This window comes from Bidens hawaiensis, unplaced genomic scaffold, assembly GCF_021521415.1.
Source record: "Bidens hawaiensis isolate Kalapana, Puna unplaced genomic scaffold, B.hawaiensis_p1.1 tig00003653_1, whole genome shotgun sequence".
NCBI lineage: Eukaryota > Viridiplantae > Streptophyta > Magnoliopsida > Asterales > Asteraceae > Bidens > Bidens hawaiensis.
Window position 1 is genome coordinate 2,572,524 of NW_027491209.1, and position 26,420 is coordinate 2,598,943.

General features: G+C 38.7%; 1 pseudogene across 1 annotated transcript; it reads left to right on the plus strand.

The window, feature by feature from the left end:
* Positions 1 to 1,901: 1,901 nt before the first annotated feature.
* On the plus strand, positions 1,902 to 4,772 carry LOC143624052 (cytochrome P450 CYP72A219-like; annotated as a pseudogene). The gene is made up of 5 exons (XR_013152027.1): positions 1,902 to 2,163; positions 2,247 to 2,467; positions 3,378 to 3,637; positions 3,709 to 4,093; positions 4,344 to 4,772. The product of XR_013152027.1 is annotated as a cytochrome P450 CYP72A219-like (transcript).
* The last annotated feature ends 21,648 nt before the right edge of the window (positions 4,773 to 26,420 follow it).

The following is a 26,420-nucleotide window of genomic DNA, read 5'->3' on the forward strand; positions in this document are numbered from 1 at the left end:
CTGTTGCAACCAAAAATTCACACATTAGAAAGAGGTACAACACAATAAGCGAGAAGTACAACAGACAATGCGTAGAGAAGTTTTCTTTTAATATATATATATATAATATAATAATTATGGGGGTAGGTGGTGTAACAAGGTTGTACTTCATGTATCAACTTTTGTACACTGGAATATATATATATACACAGTGGCTTCTCATTCTATTATATTGAATTACAAAATGATGTAATCTGTTCACTTTTGCCCTTTGACAAAACAAAACCCAAAACACGTACTTTTGTTCAATTAGTCGATTCTGCTGAACATACAACCTGACGTTTTGTTTTGTTTTGATTTGTTTAAACAACTTGATTTATCCTAATAGTCTACCAATTAGAATTCGGGTTGTAATATGTTAGCTATTGCTTACTATAGCCTTTATATACATTCATCGACTCATGAAAACTACTTTGTGTATTATTGAGCTAATGAACTTTCACTAAAAAAGCTTTACCAAATACTTCTAAGGTGCTTATGCAGATATGCAGAACTGCGAAAAGTAAAGTTCTTACAAGTCATTTAACTTTTTATGTGTGTGTTACAACAGAAACCTTCAAATGATAAATTGTCTTTTACTAAGGCAAATGTTTGTTGGCAATATGATAAGAATTTCTAATATATAGTTGGTGTTACAACTTACAACAGAAGCTTTATAACCAAGGGCAATTCTGGTTATTTAAGCTACTTGACATTACAGGTTGACTCGAAAGCTATCTTTGACATGTATGTATATTAAGCTTTTTAACAGATTCTGTACACTTATCCGGCCTCAAAACTTTTCAAAACACCATATTTGCTCATATTATTTCTGTCGTAACCCGACAACTAGGATTTAAATTTTAAATTCACCAAGAATATATTTCCCAACTTTCTTTCAAATTCCTCAATTCCTATCAACACTACCTCTTCAGTCCCTAGAAGACCACTCAATGCGTGGAGAGCACTTGGCAATCACATCAGCAATTCACAAGTTCTCTCACACTACAACGGTAAGTCGGTAGCACCACTATTAAGTAACTTATTTTCCTTATCACTCTTTACGCCTTCAAAAAATGCAACATTGTTAATAGAAATAAAACGACTGACATGCAGGAAACCGTTCACTGTCAACCAAGCATTACATTCATCATCATCAGCAACAACTCCTGGTACTAGAATTCATGTACCCAATGCAAGAAATGAGTCTTTGAAACAAGAAACTTTTGCCAATGCCTACAGCACGGGAAGTTCCCAACTCAGAGCTTAGGCGTCTATGTTGTCATTTGAAGGTAAACTTTTTATATTGTTAGGAAGAGTTGATAATAAAATGAACATGTGTAATGGGTTTCCAACGCGGGCTGACGCCATCGAGGTTATAGCTGATACAGAGGATCATGAATACTTTAGATAATATCATCAAGGTGAAATAATGTTACAATGTCATAAACTGCGTCTCAATTGCATCAACAAGATATATGTCAATGGTCCCACATAAGGCACCAATCATAATTGGCAAGAAAACAATGTTTAAACTCTCCAGTGACAACAATCCAACTTGCTACTTCAGCATTGCATGGCATGAAGAACTTCGCCATGATGAAGAATTGAGTCTCTGCGGGTTCTTTGTAAAGTTTCAGCTTTAGTTTTTTCACAGTTTACGCCCCCGCCGCAATGCGGGGGGTTGTAATACTAGTATAATATAAAATTTATGAGAACTTAAACAAATTATTTAGATTATCACATGTTTTTAATCAACGGTTCTAATTACTAATGGCATTTTAGTAAATATAAAAATTAAAGACACTTTAAATAACCTCTGTAATTAATACCCTCCATCATCTAAAGTTCTCTTTAACACTTTTGTGTACAAGCAACTAGCCATGGAGTTGATTACAGTTTCTTGTGTTCTTGGAGCAGTAATGTTCTTGATTTATATATGGAATTGGTTGTGGTTGAAACCAAAGAGGATGGAGAAGTTTTTAAGAGATCAAGGGCTCAAGGGCACCCCATATAAATTCATGCATGGAGACCTGAAAGAGATGGTGCAGATGAAGAAAGAAGCTGAGTTTAAACCCATGAGTCTGACTCACGACATCTGCCATCGCGTCTCACCGTTTGTTAACAAATCACTCACCGATCTTGGTACGCGTTAATTGTACCTTTGATTTTTAATCTTAGTTTTGTATGCTAAACTTTGTTTTTGTGTTTGTTTCATGTACGTAAAGGAAAGAACTGTTTTACATGGATAGGAACAAAACCTATAGTGCATATATCTGAACCGTCCATGATACAAGAGATCTTGGGTAATTATAATAAGTTTCGGAAGCCAGCCAGTGGTAATCCACTAACAAAGTTGCTTATAGGAGGATTAGTTAACGTCGAAGGTGATTAATGGGTTAAACATAGGAAAATCATCAATCCAGCATTCCATGCCGAGAAGCTCAAGGTGTTGCTTTCTTACTCTGGTCGACTGACCTTTGATCTTTGTATTTTTAGATCGAAACCATCATTTAGACGCGTGTAAGTATTTGTAGGTGGTTTTGAGATTTGGTAAGTAATTTTAGTTGTTTTTTGAAAGTTGTACAAATAGGCACTTTATCAAATAGAGGTGCACAAACGGGTTTAAAACTCAAAATCGGTTTGGGTTGAAAACAACTCGATTTGGTTAACAAAGTCAAAACCGGTTTATGATCGGTTTCGGTTCGGGTTGAAACCGCTTTCTTGACCAGGTACCGATCGGTTCTGGTTCGGGTTTTGACCGGTTTTGGTAGAGAAAATTACAAACCGGTTCCAAACCGACGGTTTCAATCATTTCCAAACCGGTTTCTACATAATCGGTTTTAAACCGGTTCGGTTAACCAGTTCCTATTATTACACCTAAGAGCAAATCGGATAATGTTCTTCATTTCTTAAAAAAGAAAAAAAAAGAATATATTAACGATGATTTTTAGTTTGCTGATGTGGCACACGAACTTGGATAAGTACAAAAGGTGGAGTTTGCTCCTTCCACCAGCAAGCTCAAGCTATTAGTGATTTGACCAACAACCTCCACTTATTGCTAGCTAGTCTAACTTACAAACTCCATGTTGAATTCTTTTTCATGTAGAGATTAACGTACAGACTACAGAGAGTAATAAGAGTTATTGTTGGCTTGATTGTTCGCCCCACGCCAGTGAACTCAAAAACCATTGTTAAATCTCCTTTGAGTTCACGCGTAGTGAGCTGAACTGCCTATTTGTACAGCTTCTAAGTACGCCTACATATCCAAAAAGTTCTAACCCTCCTCTGTATATGACCTATAAAATCCAAACAAATTCTATTTTATGTATAATTGTTTTTTTTTTTCGTTCATACAGCACATGCTACCTGCATTATATGTTAGTTGTAGTGAGATGATGGAGAAATGGTTAGAAATGTTAACCACCAAAGAAGGCTCTAGCTCTTCATGTGAAGTGGTGGACGTGTGGCCTTACCTTCAAACCTTTTCGAGTGATGTCATATCGCGTACAGCCTTCAGTAGTAGTTTTGAGAAAGGAAGAAAAGTATTTGAACTTCAAAGAGAACAGGCAAAGCTAGTCACAAAGGCTTTATTATCATTTTACATTCCAGGATCAAGGTGAGCCAGTTATAACACTATGTTTGGATATTTTGTGCATGCTAATGAATCAAATATGTTAAACTCTATAGATTTTTGCCAACAAAGAACAATAAAAGGATGAAAGAGATCAGCGAAGAAGTGAAGAGTTCGATAAAGGGCATTATAAATAAACGACTTGCCGCCATGGAAGCTGGTGAAGATAGCAACCATGACCTTTTAGGCATTCTTTTGGATTCCAACTACAAAGAAATTAAACAGCATGGGAATAACAATTACGGGTTAAGCATAGACCAAGTCATTGAAGAGTGCAAACTTTTCTACTTTGCAGGCCAAGAGATAACAGCAAACATGCTTGTTTGGACTATGATTTTGTTAGGCAAACACGTAGAATGGCAGACACGGGCTAGAGAGGAAGTTTTACGCATCTTCGCACATAAAAAACCAGATGTTGATAGCCTCGGTCATCTAAAAGTTGTAAGTTATTAGAACTACACGTCTGTGTGTGTGTGTGTGTGTAATGAAAATGTGATTGATATATAGTTTACTAAATCAATTACATTAGAGGGAACCTTTAATATAAATTGAAGAAACGCTATAAACATACCTATTTTAGGAAACAAGGGCTATATACAACTAATTAAACCCTAAAATACAATATTAATTACTATACGTGCACTAAACAAACCCATGTCGAATAAGATGAACTTACTCTCTCATTTTGTAGATGAACATGATCTTCAACGAGGTTCTTAGATTATATTCACCAGCTGTGTTACTGAAAGGGAAGTAAATGAAGAAACAAAACTAGGTAACCTAACAATACCAGCAGGTTCGCTCATCCATATAAACACATTGATCATACACCATGACAAAGATATATGGGGTGATGATGCAAACGAATTTAAGCCAGAAAGGTTTTCTGAAGGTGTATCGAAGGTGACCAAAGGACAAACAGTTTATATCCCATTTAGTAATGGCCCGCGGATATGCATCAGCCAAAATTTCGCTATGCTAGAAGGAAAAATGGCTCTTGCAATGATTCTGCAACGCTTCTCGTCTGAGCTCTCTCCATCCTACTCACATGCGCCATATGCCATAATTACTCTACAACCACAGTTTGGCTCTCACTTGATTCTACATAAGCTTTAGCATGTTTATTTTGCATCAAAGTATGTATGGTTTTATAATATAGTAGCATTATAATATGTGTGATACACAGGATGATACGAATAATAAGGACTATGTGCTAAGCAATGTGTATATAATGTTGTGGAAAAATGTATTGCAACTATACTATGTGTACAACGAAGTTTTACATTTACAATTTACAATTTAGAAAAAAAATCTCTTCGTATATAACATTTAGAGTTGTGTTGATAGTTTTTCCATCTTTATACAATAATAATTTTATGACAGGTTTCCTCTCTACTACAAAAAATGCAACATGCAATTATCCATATGAAAAACTAGACACCTAAGGACCAAACCAATTGTCTTGTTTATTGTCATCGCAAAACATAAGACGACTAAAAATTGTCTCCTTTGGAATTCAAAAGGAAATTTTTTTTTATCAAGAGTCAAACTAACTTTATATAAAAGATGTTAAATGAATCAATAGTTTATATGAAGATGTATTGTACAGTAATTAATTACTTGACTCTTGATCCAAAAGGTTTGATAGTAAACTACAAATTTAGTCGTAAAAAAAACGATATTAAAAATGTGCGTTAAAATGAGATAAAAATAGAAAACTAAGATTGCATTATCGATCTTTAGCATTACATTACACTATATATTAAAGGAAACTTAAAACGATACTGTAACTGTAACACCCCGACCAAAGGCGGATTATACATCGGGGCGCCACATATTGTTTCATTACTCGTGACACTAATGGGTGTCAATATTTAATAAATACATTCATTCGCGCACGCGCAAAGTAAAAATAAGATAACATAAATCATCATAAATCAATATATTATAAATCATAATATTCGAACAGCAATAACTTGTCTTGATACATTTTAATCTAGGTCCAAAAGTAAAAACGTCCTACGTGTCCACAAGCTTCAGAACAGCTATAGCAAACCTGAACATGTGTTAAAATAAACGTCAAACACTTGCGTGTTGGTGAGAAATCAAGTTTAATACAATACATAGATAACAATAAATCTGCGCGCAACATGTGTATGTCTGGTTTTCAACAAGGGTGTAATCCGATCGGGACCAACTCTAAGATTCATAGACTGCCAGTGCTCACAATTGAGCTCACAAACAAGACAAACTGTGCATGTGCAAACAAAAGAGAAAATCATAAACGATAGTTCTCCCGTGTTCATCTAATGGTACCATGAGAACTGCGGAATAGACCGACAAGACGGTTAATGATCCACACATACAAATAAACAGCCAAGTCTACGTCCTCAACACATGGGATACTGCGCGACTAAAGTTCATAAACAAGTTTAAGACTCTAAGTTTGTATGAACACATGAACATCCCAAAACATTAAAAGCAAAAAGGGATTAGGTACGAGATTACTCACTTGATAAATGATGCGGTGTAAGATAAAGCAAGAACCAACTTTAAACAAGCACAAGTTAACCTATAAATAAGATTATTGTTTTAATGATTTGTTTTAAGTCTTGATTACAAGTTAGCATAATTAATAAGTAAATTATTATATATAATATATATATTACCGGAAAAGCAGGGCAGAATAGAAAGGAAGACGGAGGCAGAGAGGAAGGCGGCAGAGAGAGCAAGGAGGAGGTTAAATTAAGTGTTTGTGTGTGATGTGTTAGGAAAAATAATATCATTATTTATAGGAAAACCCTATGAGACATAATCCCTAGAAAAGGGGAAAAGATCTTTAACAGGATCAAGCAAAAGATATCAAAAAGCATAAGAATCCAAAAGCAAAAGATATGGAAAGATATGGCAGCTGCAGAGGCAAGATAAAGCTGACAGGGAACAGTAAAAAAAAGGCATGGGCGGTTCAGATAAAGGTACTGGTCAAGCATGGAAAAAGCAGATCTCAAAAGATAATGTCAGTCACTTTTTCTGTCAACCAATGGGGTTGGTGCGCATGCTGCGCCGAAAGTAACTTTTCAGACATAAAGCAGATTAGGTCAACAGCTCAAAAGATAAGACAACACAAAAGCAAACGGCTAGATTAAACAGAAGAAAACTCAAAGGGTTTAGCGCGAGAAGGCTGACACAGAAGGTCAAGAGAGCGCGAGCGCGAAGGCAGACAGAACCAACCTTAACGCATCGCGGAAAGAATCACATTTCTAAGCGCGCCGCGGGAGGAACTAAAATTCCTAGCGCGCCGCGGGAAGAACTATAATTCTTCGCGCGTCGAGGGATGAACTACGATCCTTAGCGCGCTGCGAGAAGAACTACAAATCCTTAGCGCGTCGCGGGAAGAACTACCGTTCTTCGCGCGCTGCGAGAAGAATTACAATTCTTAGCGCGCTGCGAGAAGAGTTCATTTCGCGTATCGCTGGAACAGATGGTCTTCACGCAGGCTTCCTTGTAAGGAGCCTGGCGTGTGGAGCTGCGCAGACAACCTTAGGCGGGAAGGAACAAAGGACAAGCAAAGAGTTGGAAGAAAAAGAGGGAAACAAGGCTTAAGGGCGGGACGGCGACAAGAGGGAAAAGAGGGCGGAAAGAGAGAAGGAGGGACGGGACGGCGGAAAGAAAGAGAGAGAAAGAGGCGGGAAGGAAAATATATATATTATTAAAAGTAAAATATAAGTATAAATATATACTAAATCATAAAAGAAAGAGATCGGGTCAGAGAAACGGGTACCTGGGTCGGGTCGGATCAGGGCAGATGTCACAGTCTCCCCTACTTTAAGAAATTTCGTCCCGAAATTTATCTCGAAGTAGGTTGCGCAGAGAACAGGTGCGGGTACTTGATCTTCATTTGATCTTCCCTTTCCCATGTAAACTCGGCTCCGCGCTTGGACTCCCAGCGAACTTTAACAATAGGGATACGACTGCGCTTGGTTTGCTTAACCTCGCGATCCATAATCTTAACAGGCTTCTCAACGAAATGCATAGTTTCATCAACTTGAACTTCATCAAGTGGAATGTGAAGGTTCTCGTCAGCTAAACACTTCTTGAGATTGGATACATGGAACGTTGGATGCACATTACTGAGCGCGGGCGGCAGGTCAAGTCTGTAGGCAACTTTTCCTACACGCGCGAGAATCTTGAATGGACCAACATAACGAGGAGCAAGCTTACCTTTCTTCCCAAAGCGGACAACACCCTTCCAGGGCGACACTTTGAGGAGAACAAGATCATCAACTTGAAATTCGAGAGGCTTTCGCCTGCGATCTGCGTAACTCTTCTGTCGGCTTCTGGCAGTCAGCAGATGATCACGGATCTTGGCGATTTTATCGGTTGTCTCTTGAACAAGTTCGGGTCCTGTGATTTGAGTTTCTCCCACTTCGCTCCAACAAATCGGGGAGCGGTACTTACGACCGTAAAGTGCTTCAAATGGGGCCATACCGATACTGGAATGATAACTGTTATTATAAGAGAACTCGATCAAAGGCAGGTGCGAATCCCAATTACCTCCAAAATCAAGAACACAAGATCGGAGCATATCCTCAAGAGTTTGAATAGTTCGCTCAGACTGACCGTCAGTCTGAGGATGATATGCCGTACTCATGTCCAAGCGAGTTCCTAGCGCAGATTGGAGAGATTTCCAAAAGCGAGATATAAAACGGCCATCGCGATCGGATATGATGCTCAAAGGAGTACCATGGCGGCAGACAATTTCCTTGACATAAAGCTGCGCGAGTTGCTCAACACGGTAGTTTTCACGAATGGGCAGAAAGTGAGCAGACTTAGTCAAACGATCCACTATTACCCAAATGCTATCATGTTTGCTTGCTGTCAAAGGTAACTTGGTAATAAAGTCCATCGCTACACATTCCCATTTCCACGTAGGAATTTCTGGTTGTTCGAGCAAACCAGATGGGCGTTGGTGTTCAGCTTTTACTTTAGAACAAGTCAGGCATCTAGCTACGAACACAGCAATATCCTTTTTCATACCGGGCCACCAATAAGTAATGCGCAAATCCTTGTACATCTTATCAGCGCCAGGATGAATAGAATACCGAGATTTGTGCGCTTCACTCAGGATATCAGCGCGAAGATTCTCATCAAAGGGAATCCAGATGCGATTAAGATAGCAGAGAATTCCACTCAGATTAGGGACAAAATGCGCTTCCGCGCCACACGCTAACTCGGCGCGAAGGTTACCATTACTGATGGATGCGCGCTGCGCGTCACGAATGCGCGATTCAAGGTTGCTTTGGATCGGCGCGAAGTGAAGCTGGGTGCGCGGCAAGATACAGTTAAGCTGGCAGGGTTTTCGGCTGAGCGCATCGGCTACCACATTAGCCTTACCAGGATGATACCGGATCTCACAATCGTAATCGCTGATGAGTTCGTTCCATCGGCGTTGCCTCATGTTAAGTTCCTTCTGATCAAAGATATGCTGAAGGCTTTTATGGTCAGTGTAGAGGATACACTTAGTACCATAAAGGTAGTGTCTCCAGATCTTCAAGGCAAAAACAACTGCGCCTAGTTCGAGGTCATGCGTTGTATAATTCTTTTCGTGAACCTTGAGTTGCCTCGATGCGTAAGCGATAACCTTGCCTCTTTGCATAAGAACACAACCGAGACCTTGGTTAGAGGCATCGCAATACACGACAAAATCATCATTACCCTCAGGTAGCGCAAGAACAGGAGCTTCACACAACAAACGCTTGAGCGTCAGAAAGGCTTCTTCTTGCTTCGAGCCCCAAATATACGGTTTACCTTTGTGCGCTAGAGCTGTTAAAGGCAAAGCGATCTTCGAGAAGTTCGAAATGAAGCGCCGGTAATAACCAGCTAAGCCCAGAAAGGAACGGATCTCGGTAGGAGAGGATGGCGTAATCCAGTTCTTGATTGCTTCAATCTTGGATGGGTCGACATGAATACCCATCTTGTTTACAACATGACCAAGAAACTGTACTTCATCCGACCAAAATTCACACTTGGAAAGCTTAGCATAGAGTTGCTCAGCTCTAAGCTTTTGCAATACCAATCGGAGATGTTGCTCATGCTCGGCCTTGGTCTTAGAATAAATCAGGACGTCATCGATAAACACAATCACGAATTTATCCAAGAAAGGCCTACACACCCGATTCATTAGATCCATGAAAACGGCGGGTGCGTTGGTTAAACCGAAGGACATGACCAAGAATTCAAAATGGCCATAACGAGTTCGAAAAGCAGTCTTCGGAACATCTTCATCGCGGATGCGCAACTGGTGATAGCCAGAGCGGAGATCAATCTTGGAAAAACAAGAGGCACCTTGGAGTTGATCAAAGAGGTCGTCAATGCGCGGTAAGGGATACCGGTTTTTAATGGTGAGTTTGTTCAACTCGCGGTAATTAATACACATGCGAAACGATCCATCTTTCTTTTTAACGAACAACACCGGAGCACCCCAGGGCGAAGAGCTAGGGCGAATGAATCCTTTAGCAGTCAACTCTTGAAGTTGGCTTGCCAATTCTTGCATCTCAGCGGGCGCAAGACGGTAAGGAGATTTAGCTACGGGGGAAGCACCAGGGACAAGATCAATACGGAACTCGACTTCACGAGCGGGAGGGATACCAGGAAGATCATCAGGAAAAACTTCAGGGAAATCACGCACAACAGGGATATCGCGAAGCTTCTTTTCTTCAGCAGGTTTAACCACATGGGCTAGAAATGCAATACACTTCTTCCGCATGAGCCTACGGGCTTCGGCTCAAGACATAAGCTTAAGACCGCGGGAGGGTTTCTCGCCGTAGATGTGAAGATCACCATTTTCTCGAGGTATGCGAATCAACTTCTTGGCGCAAATAACTTCAGCGCGGTTATGCGTAAGCCAGTCCATACCAATGATAACATCAAAGCTTCCAAGAGGCATAGGGATGAGGTCAATCAGAAAATCGTTTTCGTTAAGGTTAAGCGTGCAATCTTTAATCACTGAGTTTATTAAAATAATTTCACCATTAGCCAATTCAACTGAAAAATCTTCTTTTAAGTTATCGCGCGGTCGCGCAAGCTTCTGTTCGAGGGCGCGAGAGATAAAACTTCGATCGGCGCCAGTATCAAAAAGTACAGAAGCATAAAATCCGTTAAGCAAAAATGTACCATTAACTACGTCATTATTCGCTTGCGCTTGGTGCGCGGTTATATTAAAAGCTCGTCCGCGTGTCACTTGGTTCGAAATCTGGTTCACCGGATTCGCTTGCGTAATCTGAACTTGTAGTCTCGGGCATGCGTTCCGGAAATGACTGGGATCACCGCAGTTGAAGCACGATCTGGGTCGTGGGTTTTGGTAGGTTGGTTGTGGGTTCTGCGGGTAGACTGGTGGTGTTGGCGCAATTGGATTGGCGGGAAGGACTCTACAGTTTTCTGCAAGGTGACCAGCGCGGCCACATCGGGTACAAAGTCGACATGGGACTTGAGGTGGGTGGTGGAGTCTACAGGTTGGGCAAAAGGGGTGGTTTCCTGTGTAAGGTTTCTTAGTTGGCGGGGCAGGGAGTGCTGAATTGGTTAAGGCATAGTTGTGGACTACAGGAGGAGTTGGGTAAGCTGACAGAGGGTTAGGCGCGTAAACTGGGGGTTGGTAGATGGGTTGCTGGACAATGGGCGGGTTGGTAAGCGCATAGGCCTTGCGCCTGCGCTTGAGGTTGTTACGGTTTGAGGGTTCAGGTTTGGTTTCTGTTGGTTCAGGGGCAGTCTTGGTGAGTTTGGTCTTTTCTGTTCCCCGCAGGAACAGGGTTCCTGCTCTGACATGGTTGTCGCTGAGCACAGCGGCCAACTCAATGGCGTCAGAGAGGGTTACTGGGTTTCTGGCCCATACAGAATCTTGAATTTCCATGGGGAGACCCCCAAGGAATTTCTCTATGGCTCGGCGGGAAGGGGTAACAAGGTGAGGGACAAGCAGGCTTAGTTCATGGAAGCGCGTCGCGTACTCGCGCGCTTCACCACTGTACTGCTTAAGATTCCAAAATTCCTCCTCCAGGCGCTTAACTTCGTTGGGAGGGCAGAATTCTCGCGTAAGAATTTCCTTGAATTCCTCCCAGAGCATGCTGGAAGCAGCTTCTGCTCCACGCGCATGAGCTACTCCATTCCACCATGTAAGCGCTCTGGATTCCAGGACACTGGAAGCATACAGGGTTCGTCTGTCTGAGGGGCATTGGGTGTGGAGGAAAGTGTTTTCTATTTTCTCAAGCCACTGGAGCATCACGGTGGCTCCTTCAAGACCTGTGAACTTTGGAGGGTTACCCGCGTTAAAGGATTTAATGTTGTAACCAGAGGTGTTGGTATTGTTTTGGCTCAAAGCTTGGGCTATTGCGGCGGCCATTTCCTGGGAACGTTGCTGCGAGCGTCTGCGCGCGGCTTCCTTCTTCTTGAGATGGCGACGAGATAGCGGAGGCATTCTATAAAAATTTTAATTTTAGTTAATATCTTGATTTTAGCGCAAAGTTTTAATCTTATAAAGCTTGGTTTCGCGGAGTCAGTTACTGTCAAAAGTTAAAGTAAAATAAATGACCCTAAATGCAGACTTAATAAAGGTAACAAATTCGAATCAGGAATCGACAATTCATGTATCACCATGACTTTCCGAATTCCCAATTTAAAATATACGAGCAAACGAGTATTGGAGATTGACGATTCATGTATCACCATGACTTTTCAATCTTCAATATAAAATACACAAGAAAATGAGTATTGGAGGTTGACAATTCATGTATCACCATGACTTTTCAAGTCTCCAACCTCAGAACATAATCGTAAATGGAAATTGAAAATCAACTATTCATGTATCACCATGACTTTTCGGATTTTCAAACCCAACAAACGAATATGTAAGAAAAATCAATAAAAATCGAAATTCAACAAAAATCGAAATATCGCGAAATAAAACATAAAATCATATACTGCGCAAGCGCGAGCATATTCATAAATAACGAGTAATTAACAATAAGCGCGCAAACATGAGATTTCTCTCATGCGCGAGAAGGGACTCTTAGGTATTCTAGGCCGTTACGTCTAACCACCTATCCTAAAGTCAACGAGCTCTGATACCAATCTGTAACACCCCGACCAAAGGCGGATTATACATCGGGGCGCCACATATTGTTTCATTACTCGTGACACTAATGGGTGTCAATATTTAATAAATACATTCATTCGCGCACGCGCAAAGTAAAAATAAGATAACATAAATCATCATAAATCAATATATTATAAATCATAATATTCGAACAGCAATAACTTGTCTTGATACATTTTAATCTAGGTCCAAAAGTAAAAACGTCCTACGTGTCCACAAGCTTCAGAACAGCTACAGCAAACCTGAACATGTGTTAAAATAAACGTCAAACACTTGCGTGTTGGTGAGAAATCAAGTTTAATACAATACATAGATAACAATAAATCTGCGCGCAACATGTGTATGTCTGGTTTTCAACAAGGGTGTAATCCGATCGGGACCAACTCTAAGATTCATAGACTGCCAGTGCTCACAATTGAGCTCACAAACAAGACAAACTGTGCATGTGCAAACAAAAGAGAAAATCATAAACGATAGTTCTCCCGTGTTCATCTAATGGTACCATGAGAACTGCGGAATAGACCGACAAGACGGTTAATGATCCACACATACAAATAAACAGCCAAGTCTACGTCCTCAACACATGGGATACTGCGCGACTAAAGTTCATAAACAAGTTTAAGACTCTAAGTTTGTATGAACACATGAACATCCCAAAACATTAAAAGCAAAAAGGGATTAGGTACGAGATTACTCACTTGATAAATGATGCGGTGTAAGATAAAGCAAGAACCAACTTTAAACAAGCACAAGTTAACCTATAAATAAGATTATTGTTTTAATGATTTGTTTTAAGTCTTGATTACAAGTTAGCATAATTAATAAGTAAATTATTATATATAATATATATATTACCGGAAAAGCAGGGCAGAATAGAAAGGAAGACGGAGGCAGAGAGGAAGGCGGCAGAGAGAGCAAGGAGGAGGTTAAATTAAGTGTTTGTGTGTGATGTGTTAGGAAAAATAATATCATTATTTATAGGAAAACCCTATGAGACATAATCCCTAGAAAAGGGGAAAAGATCTTTAACAGGATCAAGCAAAAGATATCAAAAAGCATAAGAATCCAAAAGCAAAAGATATGGAAAGATATGGCAGCTGCAGAGGCAAGATAAAGCTGACAGGGAACAGTAAAAAAAAGGCATGGGCGGTTCAGATAAAGGTACTGGTCAAGCATGGAAAAAGCAGATCTCAAAAGATAATGTCAGTCACTTTTTCTGTCAACCAATGGGGTTGGTGCGCATGCTGCGCCGAAAGTAACTTTTCAGACATAAAGCAGATTAGGTCAACAGCTCAAAAGATAAGACAACACAAAAGCAAACGGCTAGATTAAACAGAAGAAAACTCAAAGGGTTTAGCGCGAGAAGGCTGACACAGAAGGTCAAGAGAGCGCGAGCGCGAAGGCAGACAGAACCAACCTTAACGCATCGCGGAAAGAATCACATTTCTAAGCGCGCCGCGGGAGGAACTAAAATTCCTAGCGCGCCGCGGGAAGAACTATAATTCTTCGCGCGTCGAGGGATGAACTACGATCCTTAGCGCGCTGCGAGAAGAACTACAAATCCTTAGCGCGTCGTGGGAAGAACTACCGTTCTTCGCGCGCTGCGAGAAGAATTACAATTCTTAGCGCGCTGCGAGAAGAGTTCATTTCGCGTATCGCTGGAACAGATGGTCTTCACGCAGGCTTCCTTGTAAGGAGCCTGGCGTGTGGAGCTGCGCAGACAACCTTAGGCGGGAAGGAACAAAGGACAAGCAAAGTGTTAGAAGAAAAAGAGGGAAACAAGGCTTAAGGGCGGGACGGCGACAAGAGGGAAAAGAGGGCGGAAAGAGAGAAGGAGGGACGGGACGGCGGAAAGAAAGAGAGAGAAAGAGGCGGGAAGGAAAATATATATATTATTATTAAAAGTAAAATATAAGTATAAATATATACTAAATCATAAAAGAAAGAGATCGGGTCAGAGAAACGGGTACCTGGGTCGGGTCGGATTAGGGCAGATGTCACAGTAACAATCGACAGTGTCTAAGGGCGTTTTGGAATTCCGCAGTTGATGTGCGAAATATATATATATATATATATATATATATATATATATATATATATATATATAGGTATTTGATCATTTTAGAAGTTTTTTACAGCGAGAAGTGCGAGAAGTGAAGGTGTAACTCTATTAATCCCTAATTTCACTTCTTTTCTACTTCCGGTCTATGTACCACTGCCCTACACACACAATTATTCCCGAGCCACATAGCCCTTAATAGGAAACTAGTTATGACCATTAGCCCGCAGCCACGTAGCCTTTGAATGATTAGGTTGAACGGTTATGTTTAGATCCAGACACATGTGTTTTCGGTCCGAGTTGATTTTATTCTCTACTTTGTATTATAATGTTTTAGAGATCACATAATCTCATGTAAATATTGACTGACTCGTTAAGACAAGCACCCATTCATCTTATCGAGTATAAATATGTTTGACTGATTTGAAATGGTTAACGTATTCACCTGTACCGTCGGTGTTGGAAACATTGACTGATTGATTGATTCCGAATGATATTTAACCTATACATAATAGGTTTATATAAATATTTTGAATGATGTTTTGATTAAGCTATGGTTGCTAAGCTTAACCTTGAAATCGTGTGACGTTTGATGTAGCATGCTTTGGCTTAATAGGTTATAACACGTTGGTAAGTTTCTCCAGGTAAGTAAACGGGTCCCTCGGTTTATTGGGATTTGTACGAATTACTTTTCCTTAGGCAAGAAATTTACTACTAGTGATATCACCCTTACAGTTACTACATGCCCGTCAAAATATATCTTTGGTTAACATTACTTTGCTATGAAGTAACGTTTATGAAAACTCGTTTATGAATGTGAATGTTTACAAAATATTTTCAAGGTTAAAGGCCATAGCCTTGATTGATTGTCTAAGCTATAATTTAAATAACTTAAACATAAGTCCTACCTTAGATCGGATACTTAGAATGATAATAAGAAAACGGCAGGATATTGATCTACTCGATTGTATGATTGCTAGCTTGATTAAAACTTCGTTCCTTGCACGAACTACGAGGAAAATGGCACATCGGCTTGATACAGTAATAGGGCACGCTTTTCAATGCTAAGTGTGTGAAAATAAAGGTGTGATGGGATGGGGAGAGCTCAATACCCGTCACCCCCTTATATAGGTGAATTCCGCACCCCATCGCGATACGCGATGGGTTCCTCGAACCCCGTCGATATCGCGGCGCCGCAATACGTCGCCGCCTTACTGATTAATGACACGTGGCCTGTCATATCGTGTCACGTGTTGACACGTGGTTGGACACGTGTCCAGTGACTCAGCATGGTCATCGCGACACGCGATGATCATTGTGATTGGGCCGTAGCGTATCGCTACGCCGCCCATTCCTGGGTCTGCGTGCAAGTCCATCGCGCTATGTGATGGGCTTATGTTTGCCCCGTCGCGTATCGCGATGGGTGAAGTTTTTATATTTTTCATTTTTAGTCCTTATACTTATTAAGTTAGCATATTAGGCTCAAATTTTATAGGGTAAAAGACGCGGTGTTACGCTTTCTTGTCCTCTCTCCCCACTTGTTCTGAACTCTCCTGACCTGAACTCCCCTGCCCGAATAGATTCTCTCGATGCTGGTTTTGGTATTGGGCTTGGTAGCCACTGACTTGTCCCCCTCGATAGTTATTCTGATTTCTCCATCGAGTAATCCCCTCGAAGGCGGGGTTTTGATATCTCAAGGGGTTGTTGACGAAGTCAACCTCCTCCTGATTGCTACCCGGCTTAACAGAACAATCAATGGTGTCGTGACCCCCTCGGCAGACCACACACTTCGCGGCACTCTTTACGGGAAGATCTCTAACGAGTTTATTCAAAGCATTAATATGCGCCTGCATGCTAGTGTTCGAATCGACCTGAAGTAATCCCCTCGATGATGTGGAAGAATTTCTGCCCCCGTGCCCCTCGTAGCTCGCTGCTAGATCATCAAAAAGGACGACGCAATCATCGGGATCTTTATTCTTAAGGAGGTTCCCGTTAGCAGTTTGGTTCAACATCTCTCTCACGTGCTGTGTGGCTCCATTATAGAATTTTTCGATGAGCATCCGCTTATCTAAACCATAATGAGGACAACTAAGAATGAGGCCCTTGAATCTTTCCCAAACTTCCCCGAAAGACTCGTCGGATCTCATGCGGAAGGAACAAATCTCCTCACGGAGTCGAGCGGATTTAGATGGCGGGAAGAATTTAGTCATGAATTTCTCTTGAAAGCCTGCCCAAGTGATGATGGATCCAACATGTAGTGACTTAAGCCATTTGTAGGCTTTTCCGGCAAGTGAGAAGGGAAAAAGACGGAGATAGATGCCTTCATCGTTCATGTTGCCGATATTGAAAGTTTCGAGATTTGAACAAACATGTCGATGTGGTTTGAAGGATCTTCGCTCTCTAGCACTTGGAATTGGAGCGCGGTCTTAATGAGTTGCATGACGTGGCAAGAATGACCAGTTTTCAGTGGCGGCACCGTTCGGTAAAGTGATGCTTGAATGAGGATTTGGAGTCGGCCTACCATAGTCAGCTACTACTCTCCTAGGCGGTTGGTCACCCATGTTCCTATCCCTAGAAGAAGCGGAAGAAACAGAAGAAGAAAAATTAGAACCTATCGGTGAAACAGAACGCTCTCTCTCAGGCTGGACTTTCTCGGTATCGTCAGTCGTTTCAAGCTTCGGCGGTCCTTATGAGCGGGTATGACGCATATGACTAAAAAGAAAAAATTAAAATTAACTAGGCTAAATTTTAAACAAAAAACAAATAAGCAAGTTAAAGGAAAACACGTAAGTCCCCAAACTCGGGTTGTTCTCTAATCGCCTTAAACCGTGTCCCCGGCAACGACGCCAAAGACTTGCTGTGCGAATATATATATATATATATATATATAACACGAATCGCAACTAAGCTTTAAAAAACCAAACAATCTATCCTAGTTCACACAAACGACAAGTGTACCGGTCGCGTATAGCAAAGATGAGGAAAGTCCCGATATCGAACTCGAAGACACGTGAGAACGGCTTAGATTATAAACCCAAATGCAAGTCCTACATAATAATATTTAATTAATTTTATTTTATTTTATTTTATTTTAATTAATTTAAAACTAACTTAACTTTACTTAACTTAACGTAACTAGCTGGAAAACTTAATGGCACTAACGGAGCTCTTAATGAATATGGAGAAACTACTACCTAGGCAAGAATCCTATTGACAGTTCAACGGCTAACGGAATTAACAACTCACACGACATGGGGATCTTAAAATAATCAACTAAGGCTCATTAAAGTTCGCTAGATCACATCTCGGTCTCACCAACTAACCCTCATAAATAAATCTAAGAGGATTGAATAAATGCACCGAGAAAAAGATTACTAAGGTACCCTAATGACGCATCTCCTCTCGGACTCAACGACACAAAACCCGCTAAAAATTGGTACTAGAAATTATAGGGATAAAGGGGGTAACAATATCTAACCCAATCTAAGACACATATTTGCACGCAAAACTAAATCGGATAAGACCAAAACTCGCTCTCACGCAATTCTAACCTAACCGAATAAAGATGCGAGATAAACTGACACCCTATTACCTCTCGGTCGCAAGGAATGTGGACCTATTGAATTTTAATAATTAATCACACTCGAGATTCCTATGGTCGCGCTAACCACAAACATATCAAAAACACCAAGTCTAAGACCTAAACGTAGAACCCTAACCGAACGACACACAATCAATCAATCAACATAGTACGCGGAATCACAAGCATTAATTATATAAACACAATATTTTAACACATTAAATATCGAATTATATAAAGTTTTTCAATAGTTATACGTCATGTGATCAATTAAAGCCAAATAAACCATCAAACAACGTTAATATTCATCAAAACCTAGGTAATGCAAATAGTTTAGCTACTCATAATAAAAAACGAAAACAAATAAATTCTAGTTGCAAAACTCTTGTTCACAATATTCATGGATTAAAACTAAAATAAAGATGAAGACCAGACCAAGTAATCAATCCTTCACTCTAAGAATAATGACAGCCTCCAAAAAAATATATTATTCTTTTCTCCCGTCTCTTCTGCCGTTTCCAACTTGCGGCTGCTCTTCCAAGTCCTCTCCTCTGCCTTCTGCCGTCTCCCTTGGTTTTCAACCCTTTCTCTCTTTATAACTTGTGCTTCCCCACCGTCACAAGTCTTTCAATTAATTTAATTCACGGCCCATTTAACTCCTCTAGCGAGCTTACTAGTTTTTGTTTGTTTTTATATTCTATGTAGGCCCACTAGTTCCTTTACCAAAATAATCACAAGATCTCTACGAGTTGGGTCCTTAAATTTTGTGAAGTCAACAAACAGTTAATTCCCATATTATAAAAAAGAGCATATATCATTTATCACATTAATTCATTTAACGAAAACAACTTACGCAACTAATTTTTAATTGTTCTTTTTACGTGACGCTATAGCAAAATTCATGGTTCGTTATGATCTATTTGTTAGTTACAATTATATAATTTAATTCAAGACATCAAATATTATTTATAATTACAGGTTGAGATTTGACCGCTTAACTATTTGAATCTCGTTGTTTCAAGTTTAATAAAAGTACCTAATTTTAATCTATTATCTCTTAGAACTTAAAAACTTTGATTATGAACCAATAAGAAATATTATTCCGCAAAAACCAACTTAAAAGTATAGAGAATATTTATATAATAATATATATATTTTAAACCATATCAACAGTAATCAGGGGGTATACATGGGATTTTGATGTGTTTGCGTGTGGAGACCTTCCACCGCTAACCATGAAGGTTTCTCTTTCTCTGATGTGGACCGACAATTAATCAACGCCATCTACAGACGAAGAGGAGCAGCTCACATGGGTTGATTTTCTAACCCCCAAACAACAAGACGAAGTCGACGGCGGTGATATGGTCGACGTCTACGCCTAGCCGAGGACCACCGTGGCGGTTCTGCACTCGACCCGCATCCTTTTTCCCGATCTATGCAACAACTCTCGACTCTACGCCGCCGCAAAACCAATTGTCCGGAACTCTAAAAGGCCACATGAACGTCATCTCTGTAACTCATTGTAAGCTAAGAGATCATTCTCAAGTAATTTGCTTGTATTGTGAATAATATGTTGCTGGCATTTTTTGTGTTTTATGTTAACTTTATAGTCATCAATTGAATTGTAACAAGTTATATACTTTAAAACATTTCTTTAATGATAATATAAAACGTTTTTGTAACCGTCACGATACCATTTTAAATTCGCGTTTGGATGTTTGAGTCTGTGATGGAATTATGAGAATTCCTCGCGCAACGCCCGTGGGGAATAGGACTTGGAAATTGTCTATAATTTTGTCTCCTTATGCATAATGTATGGTTTGATTGCTTCTTCCGTTTGTGCGTGGTTTGGCGCAATTACTTTGATAAAAACCAATGAATGTACTCATTGTCAAGATTGTAGCATTAAATGAGTGTTGAATTTTCTTTTGATCCGCAACATAATGATTTAAGCATTTTATGATCCGGATTTTTAAGGGGAAAGAATCGTGATTGACCGATTTGAAAACGGGTTCTAATTAGTTCAAATCAAAATGGGTAATTGGGTTTTTGACCATATCGTTTTTTACTGCTTACGTCAACTCGACCCAGATCACCTTTAGAACAAATCCTTTTTTATATAACTAATTATTGATAATATACATGAAACCGTGGGATAGGTGCACAAACAGGGTTAACAGACTCCTATTTTGAATACAGGTCGGGTTGGGTTAAATAAAGTTAAGTTTGCATTGTTGGTGAAACAAGTTTGGTTTGAACACAGATTTGGTCGGGTTAAAGAAAGTCAAAATTCGCTATTTGGTAAATATGTATGTTATATGGTTTTTAAAGTTTTGTACAGACTGTGTTGTTTAATCTGTTTATTTTTTTATTATTATTATTTTTTTTTGCAAGTTGAATGATGTGACTAGACATTATTTAGAATACTGTTATTGGCATTTAGTGTGGTCTGATGTTTTTTTTCACTATAAGTTTAATGTGTGTATTGAGGTTAACGAAGCATTATTAGAAATCAAAATCTTTGATTGTTGTAAGTTTGTAATTTTTTTAATTTGTGATTGTGTTTTCGTTCACAAACAATGTTTGCTATTGGTTGATGATTGAATGTTGAAGTGCTGGCGAATGGCGATTTAGTGTACCTGGTAATCTCTTTGGTTCATTTTTTGTATTATGTTTTCTTAATAAATTGGTTAAGGAGTGAGTGAACTGAAATTGAGTTAGAAAGTACAACTCAAAAACACAAATGGAGATATAATGACCTAATGCAGCTGGCTTTTGGAACCATGAAGACAAAACGAGGACCTATTGTATGCGCAGCCACCTTTTGTATGCGCATGACGCAAAATATGTAAAAATAAATATGAAGCATTTGTATAAAACTATTAGTGACTCAAAATATGTAAACATAAATATGAAGCATTTGTATAAAACTATTAGTGACTGCTACGCTAATGGAAATATATAACTTCGGTGAAACGATGCAATCATTAGATCGCTACGGCGCAACGCGTCGGGGTAACTACTAGTTGTTTTGAAACCAGTGTTCTACCTATCGGAACCCAGTACATATACCGGGCTCGGTCAGGGAATTTAGCCCGTTTCTAAAAACCCCTCCGGGTTTTAGGGTGACGGTCTGACCGGAACCGGTGACCCGCCGGGTAACCGGTAAACACTATTTTTTTTTAAATTCTTAATCATAAAATAATCAAAATCCATCTGAAATCTAACACAGACTATTAAATATGTTAACTGCTGCTCTTTACATCTGGCCAACCAAGGTTTTGTGTTGTAGTGTTTTGTACCGTCGTTATTTTGTAACTCTGCCCCTCTAAAATGTGACGTTTAATAGAATAAAAGATGATTTATAAGAATTTAAACGGAATATAGACTTTGGCAAAATGTGGTCGCTGCAAATTGGTGTGCAGCTGGTGGCGTACGGCTGATTTAAAGAGCCAGAAATAAAATAGGAAAAATAGAAAGATGAACACATAGGATGGGGTAGGGTTAAGTAGTGGAGTAAAAGGCATTTCATGATACTAATGGGCTTTCCAACAAAGCCCATACGGGCTGGAAGTATGTTTCTTGCCTAGGAAAAAGAAATTGTAGTTACTAATTTACATTAAATGGGCTACTATATGTTGTTCACTACTAATTATTTAATTATAAATAGTCTAAAAAATATACTTCCTCCGTTCCATTATAAGTGTCCTAGTTTGACTTTCCAAGTATTTATTTTGTAACTTTGACTGTAAATCTTTTTGTCCGTGTCATATAATACTTGATGAAAATTATATAAATGTAAAATACATTTAAAACCCAATCCATTCATATATTTTACATCAAGTATTATATAACACTAATAAAAATATTGTCGGTCAAAGTTAAACAAGAAAAACTTGAAAAATCAAACTATGACACTTATAATGGGACGGAGGGAGTAATATATATATATATATATATATATATATATATATATATATATATATATATATATATATATATATATATATATATATATATATATATAGGTATTGGATCATTTCAGAAGTTTTTTTACAGCGAGAAGTGAAGGTGTAACTCCATTAATCCATAATTTCACTACCTTTTTTATGTGTAGGTGCGTTGTGTAGGTGCATATGTGTGTGTATGTACGTATGTTTGTATATATGTACGTATGTTTGTATATGTGTATGTATGTTTTTACGTGTGTAGGTACATAGGTTTGAATGTGGCTCGGTACATTTATATGTTTGTAGGTAGGTTTGAATGTGTAATTAAGATATAAATACAACCAACCTACATATATGTATGTAACATCATGTGAAATTGAGTGAAATAAATGGGGTTATACATTCACTTCTCGCACTTCTCGCTGTAATATCACTTCACTTCTCGCAAGATCCATCCCCTATATATATATATATATATACATATATATGTGGAAAGAATCAAGAGAGAACTCCTCTTTATAGAGGGAACTAGAGAACTAATAATAAAGTACTTTTAATTTAATTAAAAAAAAGTATTTTTAATTTTTTTCCTTTCATCATTCTTATATGTTGTTATTCTTTACCAAAAAAAATATAAAAATTAAAAAAAAAATAAAAAAAAAACTCGTAATGCATATATGCAATACATCGACTTTTTCTTAATACATATGTGCACTAGTGTGTATTTTTATATTTGCAAGAGTGTTGATTAGCATATATGCAATTGTTTGTATTTTATATGTGCAATAGTGTTATATTATATACAAAACAAAAAAAATCGATATAGTGCATATGTGCCTTATTGTTGTATTACATATATGTGATAGTGTGTATTGCATACAATTATTAGTGTTGTATTTGCATATATTCAATAGTGTGTGTTGTATAATGCAATTGTGTTTTATTATATGCAATAAAACACTATTGTATATATGCAATAGCCATTAGTGCACTACATCGACAAGTTTTAAGGGGTTTTTTAGTAACAGTATCATCTTACTAGAAGGTGGAATGAAAACAAAATCACAAATATTTTTTTAAAAATAGTTAAAAATAATTCTTTACTAGTTCACTAGTCTCTCTTTAAGAAGAGTTCTCTCTAGATCACACACACATATATATATATACTAGCAAAAATGACCGCGCGTTGCGGTGGGAGACGCAACGAGGATTCGGTTGGTAAGAGTTTGGTTTGTTATGGTAGCGTCACTTGGTATAGCCAAATTTGTAGTATGTATAATTTCAATACAAAAATATTAGCAATTTATCTAACAACATTATCATAAAAACTAAGGTAAATAAGTTTTTTTACAAGGTTTTTAGAATATCAATATTTTACTCATGATAACATGCTTTTCTTTGTTGGACACATAAAACATTACTGTTGGTGCATTATGTCAGTAGTTCATTGGTCTAGAGTCTATCGTGTCTGTAATCGTTACATTGTTTATTATGTCTTGATGAACTTGTTAGTTTGGTTATTTGGTTTTAGCAAACTTGTGGTTTGGCGAAGTTAGGGACAACTTCGCCTAGGGTGTTAGGCGAAGTTGTCGTGGGTTATATAAACCTAACTTACGCCATTTTCCATTAAGGTTTTTGGGCAGATCCGTTTTGTAAGATATTGATAAACTTGTTTGGTGTTTTGGCTCTTTACATTGTATAACAAGTAATCCTTTGTCTTTACGTGTTACGTGTTCTATACGTATCTCTCGTGTAAAAACTCGTATCATATACATAGGAGATTCCGCACCCTCGTGTTACGAGATACTCCTGTGTAGATCCGGCTGGAAACCTACAACTGGTATCAGAGCTTTTGCTCGTGATTGTGTGGTTCGGGATTATCACACGAGTGTTTAAATTGTTTCGCTAGTCTTTTCGCGGAATCGTTTCACGTAAAACACCGTTCGTTCAGTCCATTCCTACACCATATTAACCCCGTCACATTCCCTACTACCTCTGAACCATCCGAAATCAGAAAAACAGTACTCAAAATCAGATACAATATCCAGCGAAGTTGTCGTCACCTGTCATTAGGGTTTTGGCGAAGTTATAACTGGCGAAGTTGTGAACCGGCGAAGTTGTGAACTGGCGAAGTTGTTTGGTGAAGTTAATAGAAAGTGAAGTTAATTTATACTCTAACTTCGCCCGAAGCGAAGTTAACACAAGGCGAAGTTAATCCTAACTTCGCCATTCACTGTTCACGGAATACATTTTGAATTTATTTCATATCTCGTTTCGGTAAGTATGACTTCTATAAACATCACCGAACTGGTAAAGATGGAATTTGAAGCTGGGTCAGCAACTAAAGCTCCAAAGTTACTTAAAGGCACTGATTTTGTTGCTTGGAAAGACAGGTTTGAGCAGTACGTGAAATATCAAGATGCCAAGATGTGGGTATGTATTCAGGATGGATATATCCCTCTAACAACTATGTTCGAAGGTCGGGAGTAACTTAAGAAGTATAATAAGATGGAAGATGATGAAAAGAAGATGTATGAGGCGGAAAGTAAAGCACTGGCAACAATAACCATGGCACTACCTCAAGAGATTTTACACACGTTTAGAAAGTACAAGTCCTCTAGAGAATTGTGGGAAGCGTTAGAAAACCGCTTTGAAGGAAATGTTGGAATTCGAAACTCAAAGTCAAAATTGTTGAAAACTCAATTCTCGGTGTTCAAGTGCTTTAAGAATGAATCACTTGATGACATCATCACAAGATACTATCACTTGATGACAGAATTGAACAACTACTCCATAATATACACGGAGGCTGAAATTGTAGAAAAACTTCTGGATGTTCTTCCACCAAAATAGGAGATATACACAGTTTTTTGAGAGAAGATAAAGAGTTTGAAACCTTTGATTTGGAAACGGTGGTCAAAAAGTTACGTAACTATAAGCTTAATATGATAAAAAAGAGACTCCTACTGATCAGGTTCAGGATCCGGGAATGTATGGTGCAAAAGGCTCTCCAAACTCAAGCTCTAAACCAGAATCGGCTGCTTATTAATCTGGTAGTGAATCAAACTCTACTCAAGATGGTCATGTGGTGATGAATATGGATGGAGATATATGCTTTGTAGTTGGTGGAAGTAGTTCTTCAAAACCTCAATCCTCAGTCGGTAACTCTTCCACTAGTTCTTCAAGTGTAAATTACTCAAAGATGCCTATGAGTGTAAAATCTGCTGAACAACAATTTGCTCTTTATGCCTCTTTCATTGCGTCTTATGAGAATTACATCAAAGGAAAGATAGTTGACCCTGCAACCTTGGATGAGGACTATGATCAGATAGATGCTGATGAGATGGAAGTAATGGATCTGTAGTGGCAAATGGCTATGATAGTAAGAAGGGTAAAACGGTTTATGAAGAAGACTGGAAGAAAGTTCGTGGGAGAGAGACCGGGATTCGACAAGTCAAAGGTTCGTTGCTACAACTCTCAACAAAATGGACACTTTGCAAGAGAGTGTACAAATGAAAGAGTTGAACGGAGTCAGAACATGGATACTCAATAGAACGGGAATGGGAATGGTACTGAAGCAAAAGCCATGGTGTCTCAACAGAACGGTGGGTACAATTGGAACATCAAGTTTGAGGAGGTGATTGAACAAGTGAATTTGGTGAATATTGTAATTGGAATATGTGAAAAGGAACCAGTAGTGGATCATGCATATATGGCAGAAGTGAATGATCAGCTCTCAGAGGTATGTTCCGAATCTCTGTGTGAGCAATGTGAGAAATTGTCTGAAAAATTGAATGCTTTAACTGATCAGTATGTTAGTTTGGAAAAGGAATTAAAAACGTTAAAAGAGGAACATCACTATTCTAAACATAAGGAAAATAGTTATTCGATAAATATAAAAGCTAGTGAAAAAGATATAAGATGCCTTAAGGCCACTCTAGCTGAAAAATTACAAGTAATTGATCTAAGCTATGAAGTTGTGGAAGAAAAGACCAAACTTATAGCTGAAAAAGATAAACAGATAGCTTATTACC